General features: G+C 52.8%; 1 protein-coding gene across 2 annotated transcripts in view; it reads left to right on the forward strand.

The window, feature by feature from the left end:
• Window positions 1–15425, forward strand: part of KATNIP (katanin interacting protein) — a 379833-nt gene that overhangs the window by 66213 nt on the left and 298195 nt on the right. The window lies entirely within an intron of this gene.

Genomic DNA, 15425 nt, shown 5'->3' on the forward strand with positions numbered 1-15425 from the left:
TAAAAAGACCGCCGGAGGAACCACTCCCAAAGCGGCCTCCTCATGACTTTCGGCCTCCCCAAACCGCATCCTCGGTCGGTGGCAGGCTCTCCCGCTTTTGCGACGCATGGTTGCCACATGTCCAAGACCGATGGGTGAGAGACATTCTGTCTCACGGTTACAGGATAGAGTTCAGCTCTCGTCCTCCGACTCGTTTCTTCAGAACATCTCCGCCCCCCGAGCGAGCCGATGCTCTTCTTCAGGCGGTGAGCACTCTGAAGGCAGAAGGAGTGGTTATCCCTGTTCCCCTTCAGCAATGGGGTCACGGTTTTTACTCCAACTTGTTTGTGGTGCCAAAAAAGGACGGATCTTTCCGTCCCGTTCTGGACCTCAAGCTGCTCAACAGACACGTGAAAACCAGGCGGTTCCGGATGGAATCTCTCCGCTCCGTCATCGCCTCGATGTCCCAAGGAGACTTCCTAGCATCAGTCGACATCGGGGATGCTTATCTCCACGTGCCGATTGCATCAGAGCATCAGCGCTTCCTGCGTTTCGCCATCGGGGACGAACATCTTCAGTTCGTGGCACTGCCTTTCGGCCTGGCGACAGCCCCACGGGTCTTCACCAAGGTCATGGCAACAGTGGTAGCAGTCCTACACTCTCAGGGACACTCGGTGATCCCTTACTTAGACGATCTTCTTGTCAAGGCCCCCTCTCGGGTGGCATGCCAACACAGCCTGAACATTGCTCTGGAGACTCTCCAGAGATTCGGGTGGATCATCAATTTCCCAAAGTCAAAACTGACACCGACCCAATCGCTGACATATCTCGGGATGGAGTTTCATACTCTCTCAGCGATAGTGAAACTTCCGCTGGACAAACAGCGTTCACTACGGACAGGGGTGCAATCTCTCCTTCGAGCCCAGTCGCACCCCTTGAGGCGCCTCATGCATCTCCGCAGTTCACATCCCGGGCGTAGAAAACTGGGAAGCAGACTTTCTCAGTCGCCAGGGCATGGACGCAGGGGAATGGTCTCTTCACCCGGACGTGTTTCAAGAGATCTGTTGCCGCTGGGGGAAGCCGGACGTCGACCTAATGGCGTCCCGGCACAACAACAAGGTCTCGGCATTCATGGCACGGTCTCAAGATCACAGAGCTCTGGCGGCAGACGCATTAGTTCAGGATTGGTCGCAGTTTCGACTGCCTTATGCATTTCCTCCTCTGGCACTGCTGCCCAGAGTGTTACGCAAGATCAGGTCCGACTGCCGCCGCGCCATCCTCATCGCCCCAGACTGGCCGAGGAGGTCGTGGTACCCGGATCTGTGGCATCTCACGGTGGGTCAACCGTGGGCACTACCAGACCGACCAGACTTGCTGTCTCAAGGGCCATTTTTCCATCTGAATTCTGCGGCCCTCAACCTGACTGTGTGGCCATTGAGTCCTGGATCCTAGCGTCTTCAGGGTTATCTCAAGAGGTCATTGCCACTATGAGACAGGCCAGGAAACCAACGTCCGCCAAGATCTACCACAGGACGTGGAGGATCTTCTTATCCTGGTGCTCTGATCAGGGTTTTACTCCCTGGCCATTTGCCTTGCCCACTTTTCTGTCCTTCCTTCAATCCGGAATGGAAAAGGGTTTGTCTCTCGGCTCTCTTAAGGGACAAGTCTCGGCGCTCTCTGTGTTTTTTCAAAAGCGTCTAGCCAGGCTTCCGCAGGTACGCACGTTCCTGCAGGGGGTTTGCCACATAGTCCCGCCTTACAAGCGTCCGCTAGAACCCTGGGATCTGAACAGGGTGCTAACGGCTCTTCAGAAACCACCTTTCGAGCCAATGAGAGATATTTCTCTTTCACGCCTCTCGCAGAAGGTGGTCTTCCTAGTGGCAGTCACATCACTTCGGAGAGTGTCTGAGCTAGCTGCACTGTCATGCAAAGCCCCCTTCCTGGTGTTTCACCAGGACAAGGTGGTTCTGCGTCCGGTTCCGGAATTTCTCCCTAAGGTGGTATCCCCTTTTCATCTCAATCAGGATATCTCCTTACCTTCTTTTTGCCCTCATCCAGTTCACCAATGTGAAAAGGATTTGCACTTGTTAGATCTTGTGAGAGCACTCAGACTCTACATTTCTCGTACGGCGCCCCTGCGCCGCTCGGATGCGCTCTTTGTCCTTGTCGCTGGCCAGCGTAAAGGGTCGCAGGCTTCCAAGTCAACCTTGGCTCGGTGGATCAAGGAACCAATTCTTGAAGCCTACCGTTCTTCTGGGCTTCCGGTTCCTTCAGGGCTGAAAGCCCATTCTACCAGAGCCGTGGGTGCGTCCTGGGCATTGCGGCACCAGGCTACGGCTCAGCAGGTGTGTCAGGCGGCTACCTGGTCGTGTCTGCACACTTTCACGAAACACTATCAGGTGCATACCTACGCTTCGGCAGATGCCAGCCTAGGTAGGCGAGTCCTTCAGGCGGCGGTTGCCCACCTGTAGGAAGGGGCCGTGTTACGGCTCTATTACCAAGGTATTCTTTTACCCACCCAGGGACTGCTTTTGGACGTCCCAATTGTCTGGGTCTCCCAATGGAGCGACAAAGAAGGGAATTTTGTTTACTTACCGTAAATTCCTTTTCTTCTAGCTCCTATTGGGAGACCCAGCACCCGCCCCTGTTCCCTTCGGGCTGTTGTTCTTTTGTGTACACATGTTGTTCATGTTGAATTGTTCTGGGTTCATGGTTTTCAGTTCTCCGAACATCCTTCGGATTGAATTTACCTTAGACCAATTTATAAGTTTCCTCCTTCCTGCTTTTGCACCAAAACTGAGGAGCCCGTGATGCACGGGGGGGTGTATAGGCAGAGGGGAGGGGTTTACACTTTTAAGTGTAATACTTTGTGTGGCCTCCGGAGGCAGAAGCTATACACCCAATTGTCTGGGTCTCCCAATAGGAGCTAGAAGAAAAGGAATTTACGGTAAGTAAACAAAATTCCCTTCTTTTCAGCCTATTTTTTTATGCTGAAAACGTCCCCCTCAGCTTATACTCAAGTGAGGTTCCCAAAAAAACATTCTCACCTGTCCTCCGTTCCTGCAGTGTCCTCTTACCTGCTTTTTACAGACTGCACATAGACCCTTCCATGAATGCGTCTGGTGCACGGGGCCGCCGCTGCTGTCATCGCTTTACTGCAGTTGAATACTTTGCGGCGGCGACGCTGCAAAGCAGTCAACTGCATTAACGCAGAGACGGCAGACAGCAGCGATCATGGAGGAGTCTATGTGCCTGCAGTCCGCAAGAAGCACCCTTCGATGATCACAGCCGGGGCTGCCACTGCTGACGTCGCTTTACTGCATTTCAAAGCATTCAACTGAAGCAAAGTGATGACAGCAGCGGCAGCCCTGTGCACCAGACACAATCATGGAGGGGTCTTTCTGCGGTCTGCAAGAAGCAGGTAAGAGGACACCGCAGAAATGTAGGACAGGTGAGAATATATATATATTTTTTTGTGTGTTTGTGAACCACGGCATAATAGGGGACAAGAAAGCGACCGGAATGAGGACACTACTTAACGGTGGGCACATTACTACAGGATGGGGCACATTACTGCAGGGCACAAGGTTGGGGCACATAACTACAGGGCAAAAGGATGGGGCACATTACTACAGGGTACACGGATGGGCACATTACTACAGGATGGGCACAAGGATGGACACATTACTACAGGATGGGGCAGATAACTACAGGAGGAGCACATTACTATAGGATGGGCACATTAGTACAAGATGGGGATAAGGTTGGGACATACCTACAGGATGAGAACATTACTAGAGGGCACAAGGATGGGGCACATTGCTACAAGATGGGGAACAATGATGGAGCTCCGTACTACAGGATGGGGCACAAGGATCGGCACATTACTACAGGATGAGGCACATTACTACAGGAGACAAGGATGTATTGGTACTTATTTTTATTTTTGACATTTTCCAGTAGCTGCTGCATTTCCCACCTTTATAAGGTTTCCCTGATTTTTTTTTTTTTGTGGTAAGAACCTACCATAAATAGGAAGTTGGTACAGAAAAAAAAACGGGTTTGCATTTGGTAATTGCTGGCAGTGGTATCGGGATAGCTGTGTAAAAATAAGATATTGTTGAATAAAAATATTAATATATAAATTTGACTAAGAGATATATATATATATATATATATATATATATACTAGAAGGTGGCCCGATTCTACGCATCGGGTATTCTAGAATTTACGTATTGTGTAGTTCATGTATGATTTTTGTTATATACAGTTAGGTCCAGAAATATTTGGACAGTGACACAAGTTTTGTTATTTTAGCTGTTTACAAAAACATATTCAGAAATACAATTATATATATAATATGGGCTGAAAGTGCACACTCCCAGCTGCAATATGAGAGTTTTCACATCCAAATCGAAGAAAGGGTTTAGGAATCATAGCTCTGTAATGCATAGCCTCCTCTTTTTCAAGGGACCAAAAGTAATTGGACAAGGGACTCTAAGGGCTGCAATTAACTCTGAAGGCGTCTCCCTCATTAACCTGTAATCCATGAAGTAGTTAAAAGGTCTGGTGTTGATTACAAGTGTGTGGTTTTGCATTTGGAAGCTGTTGCTGTGACCAGACAACATGCGGTCTAAGGAACTCTCAATTGAGGTGATGCAGAACATCCTGAGGCTGAAAAAAAAGAAAAAATCCATCAGAGAGATAGCAGACATGCTTGGAGTAGCAAAATCAACAGTCGGGTACATTCTGAGAAAAAAAGGAATTGACTGGTGAGCTTGGGAACTCAAAAAGGCCTGGGCGTCCACGGGTGACAACAGTGGTGGATGATCGCCGCATACTTTCTTTGGTGAAGAAGAACCCGTTCACAACATCAACTGAAGTCCAGAACACTCTCAGTGAAGTAGGTGTATCTGTCTCTAAGTCAACAGTAAAGAGAAGACTCCATGAAAGTAAATACAAAGGGTTCACATCTAGATGCAAACCATTCATCAATTACAAAAATAGACAGGCCAGAGTTAAATTTGCTAAAAAACACCTCATGAAGCCAGCTCAGTTCTGGAAAAGTATTCTATGGACAGATGAGACAAAGATCAACCTGTACCAGAATGATGGGAAGAAAAAAAGTTTGGAGAAGAAAGGGAACGGCACATGATCCAAGGCACACCACATCCTCTGTAAAACATGGTGGAGGCAACGTGATGGCATGGGCATGCATGGCTTTCAATGGCACTGGGTCACTTGTGTTTATTGATGACATAACAGCAGACAAGAGTAGCCGGATGAATTCTGAAGTGTACCGGGATATACTTTCAGCCCAGATTCAGCCAAATGCCGCAAAGTTGATCGGACGGCGCTTCATAGTACAGATGGACAATGACCCCAAGCATACAGCCAAAGCTACCCAGGAGTTCATGAGTGCAAAAAAGTGGAACATTCTGCAATGGCCAAGTCAATCACCAGATCTTAACCCAATTGAGCATGCATTTCACTTGCTCAAATCCAGACTTAAGACGGAAAGACCCACAAACAAGCAAGACCTGAAGGCTGCGGCTGTAAAGGCCTGGCAAAGCAGTAAGAAGGAGGAAACCCAGCGTTTGGTGATGTCCATGGGTTCCAGACTTAAGGCAGTGATTGCCTCCAAAGGATTCGCAACAAAATATTGAAAATAAAAATATTTTGTTTGGGTTTGGTTTATTTGTCCAATTACTTTTGACCTCCTAAAATGTGGAGTGTTTGTAAAGAAATGTGTACAATTCCTACAATTTCTATCAGATATTTTTGTTCAAACCTTCAAATTAAACGTTACAATCTGCACTTGAATTCTGTTGTAGAGGTTTCATTTCAAATCCAATGTGGTGGCATGCAGAGCCCAACTCGCGAAAATTGTGTCACTGTCCAAATATTTCTGGACCTAACTGTGTATATATATATATATATATATATATATAGATGTTGTTGTGTGTAGTTACCAAGTGTTTGTGTAGGGCGCTGTAAATGTTCTGGGTGTTGTTTGGGTGTGGCGGGGGGTGAGAGCGGTGTTGTTTGTGTGTTGCGTTGTTTGTGGAGCGCTGTGTGTCTGTAGCATTGTGTGTGTGTGTTGCGCGGTTTGTGTGTGTGTGGTGTGTTTTGGGGGGAGGTATGTTTTGTGCAATGTGTGTGTTGTGCGGTATGTGCGTATATTTGTGTGTGCAGCGTTGTCTGTGTGTGGGTGTCTGTGTAGGGCAGTTGTTTGTGGTTCCCAGTGTGTGTGTGTGTGCTGTGTTGTGCAGTGCGCGCGCGCGTGTGTGTGTGTGTTGGGGGAGGTGTGCACTTCCCATCGTGCTCCATCCCCCATGCAGCGCACTCCCCATCGTGCTCCATCCCCCATGCAGCGCACTCCCCATCGTGCTCCATCCCCTATGCTGCGCACCCCCCATCGTGGTCCATCTCCCATCCTGCGCACTCCCAAACGTGCTCCATCCGCCATGCTGCGCACTCCCAAACGTGCTCCATCCGCCATGCTGCGCACTCCCAAACGTGCTCCATCCGCCATGCTGCGCACTCCCCATCTTGCTCCATCTCCCATGCTGCGCACTCCCAAACGTGCTCCATCCGCCATGCTGCGCACTCCCAAACGTGCTCCATCCACCATGCTGCGCACTCCCAAACGTGCTCCATCCGCCATACTCCGCACTCCCCATCGTGCTCCATCCCCCATGCAGCGCACTCCCCATCGTGCTCCATTCCCTATGCTGCGCACTCCCAAACGTGCTCCATCCGCCATGCTGCGCACTCCCAAACGTGGTCCATCCGCCATGCTGCGCACTCCCAAACGTGCTCCATCCGCCATACTCCGCACTCCCCATCGTGCTGCATCCCCCATGCTGCGCACTCCCAAACGTGCTCCATCTGCCATGCTGCGCACTCCCAAACGTGCTCCATCCGCCATGCTGCGCACCCCCCATCGTGCTCCATCTCCCATCCTGCGCACTCCCAAACGTGCTCCATCCGCCATGCTGCGCACTCCCAAACGTGCTCCATCCGCCATGCTGCGCACTCCCAAACGTGCTCCATCCGCCATGCTGCGCACTCCCCATCGTGCTCCATCCCCCATGCTGCGCACTCCCAAACGTGCTCCATCCGCCATGCTGCGCACTCCCAATCGTGCTCCATCTCCCATGCTGCACACTCCCAAACGTGCTCCATCTGCCATGCTGCGCACTCCCAAACGTGCTCCATCCGCCATGCTGCGCACTCCCAAACGTGCTCCATCCGCCATGCTGTGCACTCCCAAACGTGCTCCATCCGCCATGCTGCGCACTCCCAAACGTGCTCCATCCGCCATACTCCGCACTCCCCATCGTGCTCCATCCCCCATGCAGCGCACTCCCCATCGTGCTCCATCTCCCATGCTGCGCACTCCCAAACGTGCTCCATCCACCATGCTGCGCACTCCCAAACGTGGTCCATCCGCCATGTTGCGCACTCCCAAACATGCTCCATCCGCCATACTCCGCACTCCCCATCGTGCTGCATCCCCCATGCTGCGCACTCCTAAACGTGCTCCATCCGCCATGCTGCGCACTCGCAAACGTGCTCCATCCGCCATGCTGCGCACTCCCCATCGTGCTCCATCCCCCATGCTGCGCACTCCCAAACGTGCTCCATCCGCCATGCTGCGCACTCCCAAACGTGCTCCATCCGCCATGCTGCGCACCCCCCATCGTGCTCCATCTCCCATCCTGCGCACTCCCAAACGTGCTCCATCCGCCATGCTGCGCACTCCCAAACGTGCTCCATCCGCCATGCTGCGCACTCCCAAACGTGCTCCATCCGCCATACTCCACACTCCCCATCGTGCTGCATCCCCCATGCTGCGCACTCCCAAACGTGCTCCATCCGCCATCCTGCGCACTCCCAAACGTGCTCCATCCGCCATGCTGCGCACTCCCAAACGTGCTCCATCTCCCATGCTGCGCACTCCCAAACGTGCTCCATCCGCCATGCTGCGCACTCCCAAACGTGGTCCATCCGCCATGCTGCGCACTCCCAAACATGCTCCATCCGCCATGCTGCGCACCCCCCATCGTGCTCCATCTCCCATCCTGCGCACTCCCAAACGTGCTCCATCCACCATGCTGCGCACTCCCAAACGTGCTCCATCCGCCATGCTGCGCACTCCCAAACGTGCTCCATCCGCCATGCTGCGCACTCCCCATCGTGCTCCATCCCCCATGCTGCGCACTCCCCATCGTGCTCCATCTACCATGCTGCGCACTCCCAAACGTGCTCCATCCGCCATGCTGTGCACTCCCAAACGTGCTCCATCCGCCATGCTGCGCACTCCCAAACGTGCTCCATCCGCCATACTCCGCACTCCCCATCGTGCTCCATCCCCCATGCAGCGCACCCCCCATCGTGCTCCATCCCCTATGCTGCGCACCCCCCCCATCGTGCTCCATCTCCCATGCTGCACACTCCCAAACGTGCTCCATCCGCCATGCTGCGCACTCCTAAACGTGGTCCATCCGCCATGCTGCGCACTCCCAAACATGCTCCATCCGCCATACTCCGCACTCCCCATCGTGCTGCATCCCCCATGCTGCGCACTCCCAAACGTGCTCCATCCGCCATGCTGCGCACTCGCAAACGTGATCCATCCGCCATGCTGCGCACTCCCAAACGTGCTCCATCCGCCATGCTGCGCACTCCCAAACGTGCTCCATCCGCCATGCTGCGCACTCCCAAACGTGCTCCATCCGCCATGCTGCGCCAGCATCAGCCTCTCTACCCGCAGCATCAGCCTCTCTGCCTGCAGCATCAGCCTCTCTCCTCTCAGCATCAGCCTCTCTCCCCGCAGCATCAGCCTCTCTCCCCGCAGCATCAGCCTCTCTCCCCGCAGCATCAGCCTCTCTCCCCGCAGCATCAGCCTCTCTCCCCCCAGCATCAGCCTCTCTGTCCCCAGCATCAGCCTCTCTGTCCCCAGCATCAGCCTCTCTGTCCCCAGCATCAGCCTCTCTGTCCCCAGCATCAGCCTCTCTCATCCCAGCATCAGCCTCTCTCATCCCAGCATCAGCCTCTCTCATCCCAGCATCAGCCTCTCTCATCCCAGCATCAGCCTTTCTGTCCCCAGCATCAGCCTCTCCATCCCAGCCTTCCCCAGGATCAGCCTCTCTCCTCCCAGCCTCCTCCAGCACGCCATGCTCCTCTGCCAACACTCACACACCCGATCGCATACACTCACACACACCTGATCGCATACACTCACACACACCCGATCGCATACACTCACACACACCCGATCGCATACACTCACGCACACACACATTGATGATATTGCACGTGCTCATACTCACAACATCCGGAGATACCACATGCTTCTGGCCATGTGATCCTCCGGCAGGTCCTGGAAGGTCACAACAGCACAGTAGCGATGCCGAGAAGCAAGCGATATCGCCGGATGCTGTGAGTGTGTGGATGCGATGTGATGTATGTGTGAGGTGTGTGTGAGAGTGAGTGTGAGCCGGTGTACACTGGTAACTATGATACACATCGGGTAACCAAGGGACCTTAGTTACCCGATGTGTATAATGGTTACCAGCGTTCACGGGCTCCGTGAAGATCCCAGCATCGCAAGGTTATGTCTGGCGCTGCTGGGATCGTGACGGAGCCGGTGTAGAAGCAAGCAATATCCCAGGATGTTGTGAGTGTGTGTGTTACGGGGGGCTGTCTGATAATAACCGAAAGGAGTATCAGACAGTCAGGGTCCACCGTGCAAAGACTTTGCTGCAGACTATGGCAGAGTGCGATACCTCTGTTAACTCACAGAAGGATATAATAAGAAAGTAAAGCAATTCCTCCCTTACTTGGAGGGTGTGTGGAATGATCTCTGTTAATAATCACAGAGACAAAGGCAATGTGTGCGAAATGGCACCTACCTAGGTCCGCTCTTCTAGTGGTGCAAAAGAGACGAACAGCAGCGTAAGCCGCACAAAGCTCCTACCTGCGTTCGCTCCACTAGTGTGCGAGGACACGAACCACTAGATATGGCACCTGCCTAGGTCCGCTCTTCTAGTGGTGCAAAAGAGACGAACAGCAGCGTAAGCCGCACAAAGCTCCTACCTCTGTTCGCTCCCCTAGTGTGCGAGGATACGAACAACTGCCAGACGCAGTATAAGGAACGTTACCCTAGCGGCAACGTCCACCTACGAGTAGAATCACAAGGCCCAGCCAGACCATGTGCCTCAGGCACCTGCCTATGTCCGCTCCCCTAAGAGGTAAGGATACGGACAGCAGCCGAAGCTGTAAGGTATAAGAACGCTACCCTGCCGGTAGCGCTCACCTAGCATAGACAGAGGAATGCCTAGAGGAACGCGCACAGAGCGTCTACTCATATGCATGAACCAAGAGGACTGAGCACCATGCGGCATGTGTCAGGGTCTTATATAGACTCTGTGCCTCATCCAAGATGGAGGACACCAGAGCCAATCCGCTGCCAGAACGACAGGAGTGACGTCATGCTGGCCTATCACCGAGCAAGACGTCACAAGCACATGACCAGCGACCAATCGGCATAGAAGGTGTCAGAGACATGTGACCTCGTGTCAGCGATGATGTCACCCGCACATGTGCAATGGCTCCAAGATTGGACTTAGTCTCCGGCGCTCGCACATGTGCAGTAGCAAGAAATCTGGACTTAGTCTCCAGCGCTCGCACATGTGCAGTAGCAAGAAATCTGGACTTAGTCTCCAGTGCTCGCAGCAACCGTAACAGTGTGGATGTGATGTGTGAGGTGTGTGTGAGAGTGAGTGTGATCTGATGTGTGTGTACTCACCTGGGAGTCGGAGCTCCGTGTCAGTTGGGCCAGAGCGAGCGTGCATTGCGTGAGGGGGGCGGGGCCTGCAGAGAGTCGGGGCGAGAGGCCAATCCGTGTGGGGGGGCGGGGCCATGGCGAGCCCAGCGGCCAATCAGCTTTGTGTCACCGTAAGGACACAATTTTGGAGCATGACAGACAGACAGACAGACAGACAGACAGACAGACAGACAGACAGACAGAATAAGGCAATTATATATATAACACACTATGAAGAAAAAGACATGGATCGCACATCCCAAAAATACATTGATCTAAAAGCCGCTAGGCAAAATATTAAATAGAACATGAGGTTCTTTTGTTACCATTCTGATCAGATTGTATTAAGCCCACTGCCACGTCACGGCAAACCTCTTGAGTGGGTCCCTAACCTGACCTTTTTGTGTGGCACCGTGCACCGACCACCGCCGTAGCGACAAAGCGCCAGCAGGGCGGGCGACCTGGCGCCTCACAGCACCCATGCTGCAAGGCAAAGCCCCCAAGGCTCCAGGCCGCGCCGCCCCACCGACACCACACCACCACAACAGCAGCCACCACACAGCACCAGCACACAGTGAGAGGAGCTGTGCACTCACCTCCCACTGGCTCCCATATGTGAACTGGGAGCAAAAAGAAGGCTGACCCCTCTTGCAGTTTCCTGCTGATTAAAATCACCTGTGCCAAATGGGGAGAGTGCAGATCCAAGCAAAAAAAAGAGGGGGATAGAATGTTGTATAACACACTATGAAGAAAAAGACATGGATCGCACATCCCAAAAATACATTGATCTAAAAGCCGCTAGGCAAAATATTAAATAGAACATGAGGTTCTTTTGTTACCATTCTGATCAGATTGTATTAAGCCCACTGCCACGTCACGGCAAACCTCTTGAGTGGGTCCCTAACCTGACCTTTTTGTGTGGCACCGTGCACCGACCACCGCCGTAGCGACAAAGCGCCAGCAGGGCGGGCGACCTGGCGCCTCACAGCACCCATGCTGCAAGGCAAAGCCCCCAAGGCTCCAGGCCGCGCCGCCCCACCGACACCACACCACCACAACAGCAGCCACCACACATTTAATATTTTGCCTAGCGGCTTTTAGACCAATGTATTTTTGGGATGTGCGATCCATGTCTTTTTCTTCATAGTGTGTTATACAACATTCTATCCCCCTCTTTTTTTTGCTTGGATCTGCACTCTCCCCATTTGGCACAGGTGATTTTAATCAGCAGGAAACTGCAAGAGGGGTCAGCCTTCTTTTTGCTCCCAGTTCACATATGGGAGCCAGTGGGAGGTGAGTGCACAGCTCCTCTCACTGTGTGCTGGTGCTGTGTGGTGGCTGCTGTTGTGGTGGTGTGGTGTCGGTGGGGCGGCGCGGCCTGGAGCCTTGGGGGCTTTGCCTTGCAGCATGGGTGCTGTGAGGCGCCAGGTCGCCCGCCCTGCTGGCGCTTTGTCGCTACGGCGGTGGTCGGTGCACGGTGCCACACAAAAAGGTCAGGTTAGGGACCCACTCAAGAGGTTTGCCGTGACGTGGCAGTGGGCTTAATACAATCTGATCAGAATGGTAACAAAAGAACCTCATGTTCTATTTAATATTTTGCCTAGCGGCTTTTAGATCAATGTATTTTTGGGATGTGCGATCCATGTCTTTTTCTTCATAGTGTGCAATTATATATATAGATATATATGTATGTATATAAAATAATAATCTCTGAGTGTACAAGCCCTTATCTACATTGCATTTCTTCCTACACAACCTTTCTGCCGGGATCCTATTCCTATAAAGGCAGGGGCACACTCTTCCACCTGTTTTTTGAGAATACTTGACCACAGGGTGAGACACTCATCCAACCACCACTTGCAGATAACTTTAGATTTGTTTTCTCAGATAGAATTTACGGTCCACCTCCCTATCCTATTTTACTACCCCTAGTTTTGATAAAACACCAAGTTAACTGCTGAAACCCTGCTAGTCATCTCAGTAATTGGCTTAATTGATATTCATGAGTTCTGGTTATCCAGAATTGGCAGCTTTCTTTTCCTGCTTTGTAATTCTCAATATAAAAAAGACTGAAACTAATCCCACCCCCACCCGTGATTGACAGATTTCTGCCTGTGCACAATGTAGGCAGAAATCTGTCAATCACGGGTGGGGGTGGGATTAGTTTCAGTCTTTTTTATATTGAGAATTACAAAGCAGGAGCTAATCATTGAGAGGTCTAGCAAAGCTGCAGCAGATAAGTTATTTTATTTTTCACATCTACAAATGTCCCAGTAAGGCCGGTGTCCAACTAGTGTACAGCATTGGATGTGCTAATAACACTCGGCTCAGCCTCTGTGATCCAAGTGTCATTATACTGTTCTGCAGTTCTCTTGCATGTGAGAATCGGATCACAGATGCGGAGAAGATGAAGAACGTAATCTCTCCATCTTCTCCACTATTTATTACTAGAAGGAGGCCCGATTCTACGCATCGGGTATTCTAGAATTTAAGTATTGTGTAGTTAATGTATGATTTTTGTTATATATATAGATGTTGTCTGTAGTTACCAAGTGTTTGTGTAGGGGCTGTACATGTTCTGGGTGTTGTTTGGGTGTGGCGGGGTGTGAAAGCGGTGTTGTTTGTGTGTTGCGTTGTGTGTCATTTGTGGAGCGCTGTGTGTCTGTATCGTTGTGTGTGTGTTGCGCGGTTTGTGTGGGTGTGGGGTGTGTGTGTTTTGGGGGGAGGTATGTTTTGTGCAATGTGTGTGTTGTGCGGTATGTGCGTATATTTGTGTGTGCCGCGGTGTTTGTGTGTTGGGTGTTGTGTGTGTGCGGCGTTGTCTGTGTGTGTGGGTGTCTGTGTAGGGCAGTGTTTGTGGTTCCCAGTGTGTGGTGTGTTGTGCAGTGCGTGTGTGTGTGTGTGTGTGTGTGTGTGTGTGTGTTTGTTTGGGGGGGAGGTGTGCACCCCCCATCGTGCTCCATCCCCCATGCTGCGCACCCCCCATCGTGCTCCATCCCCCATGCTGCGCACCCCCCATCGTGCTCCATCCCCCATGCTGCGCACCCCCCATCGTGCTTCATCTCCACTCCCCATTGTGCTCCATCCCCCATGCTGCATACTCCCCATCGTGCTCCATCCCCCATGCTGCGCACTCCCCATCGTGCTCTATCCCCCAAGCTGCGCACTCCCAAACGTGCTCCATCCCCCATGCTGCGCACCCCCCGTCGTGCTCCATCCCCCATGCTGCGCACTCCCCATTGTGCTCCATCCCCCATGCTGCACACTCCCAATCGTGCTCCATCCCCCATGCTGCGCACCCCCCATCGTGCTCCATCCCCCATGCTGCGCACCCCCCATCGTGCTCCACAGTCACACATCAGACAGTAAACACGCACACATCTGATCGCATACAATCACACACACCCCACTTCTCCCTGTGCCCACCTGTGGGCGGTCCCAGCAGCTATGCTGCACGCCGTGCTCCTCTGCTGACACTCACAGATTTGATCGCATACACTCACACACACACACTCACACATCAGAACACACTCACACACATCCGATCGCATACACTCACACAAACACACTGACGATATCGCACATACGCGCTCACACAATCACAACATCCGGAGATACCAGATGCTTCCGGCCATGTGATCCTCCGGCAGGTCCTGGAAGGTCACTGCACAGTATCGCCGCCGAAAAGCAAGCGTATCACGGGATGTTGTGAGTGTGTGGATGCGATCTGATGTGTGTGTGAGAGTGAGTGTGATCTGATGTGGATGTGTGTGTGTGTGTGTGTGTGTGTGTGTGTGTCTGTTCTTATGTTTGTGCGTGTGTGTGTGTGTCTGTTCTCATGTTTGTGCGTGTGTGTGTTCCGCCGCTGCAGGACCTTGATGCGCTCACCTTGGGGCGAGAGGCCATTCCGTGTGGGGGGCGGAGCCTGGGCGAGCGGCCAATCCGTGCGGGGGGGGGGGGGAGCCGAGGAGAGCGGCCAATCCGTGCGGGGGGAAGAGCCGAGGCGAGCAGCCAATCCGTGAGGCCGAGCGGCCAATCCGTGCGGGGGGGCGGGGCCATGGCGAATCCGTGAAGCCGAGCGGCCAATCCGTGCGGGGGGACGGGGCCATGGCGAGCCCAGCGGCCAATCCGCTGTTTGTCACCGTAAGGACATGGTCAATCCGTGTGGGGGGGGGCGGACCTAAGGCGAGGCGAGTGTCCAATCCGTGCGGGGGGAGGAGCCGGGGCGAGCGGCCAATCCGTGCGGGGGGGGCGGCGCCATGGCGAGCCCAGCGGCCAATCCGCTGTTTGTCACCGTAAGGACATGTCACGGTAAGGACACAATTTTGGAGCAAGACAGACAGACAGAATAAGGCAATTATATATAGATTATCTCGGATGTCACCAGTGCAGTCCGATGTTTCCCACGCTACTATAGACTTGTATGGGTGTGCCTGATCCAATTAGTTGAGGCGCTTGCAGCATGCTGGCATGAGATATAAAACGCAGATCTGCTGTGCCGCATAGTATAGCCCTGTATAAAGCATCGGATGGCACTCTGCCGTGTTATATGCTCCTGTGAGTGAGCCGTAAGTGACACACTGCTGGAATCGGGGTCTTGGCCTCTTCGTT

This window comes from Anomaloglossus baeobatrachus, chromosome 7 (genome assembly GCF_048569485.1).
Source record: "Anomaloglossus baeobatrachus isolate aAnoBae1 chromosome 7, aAnoBae1.hap1, whole genome shotgun sequence".
In the NCBI taxonomy this organism is placed as follows: Eukaryota; Metazoa; Chordata; class Amphibia; order Anura; family Aromobatidae; genus Anomaloglossus; species Anomaloglossus baeobatrachus.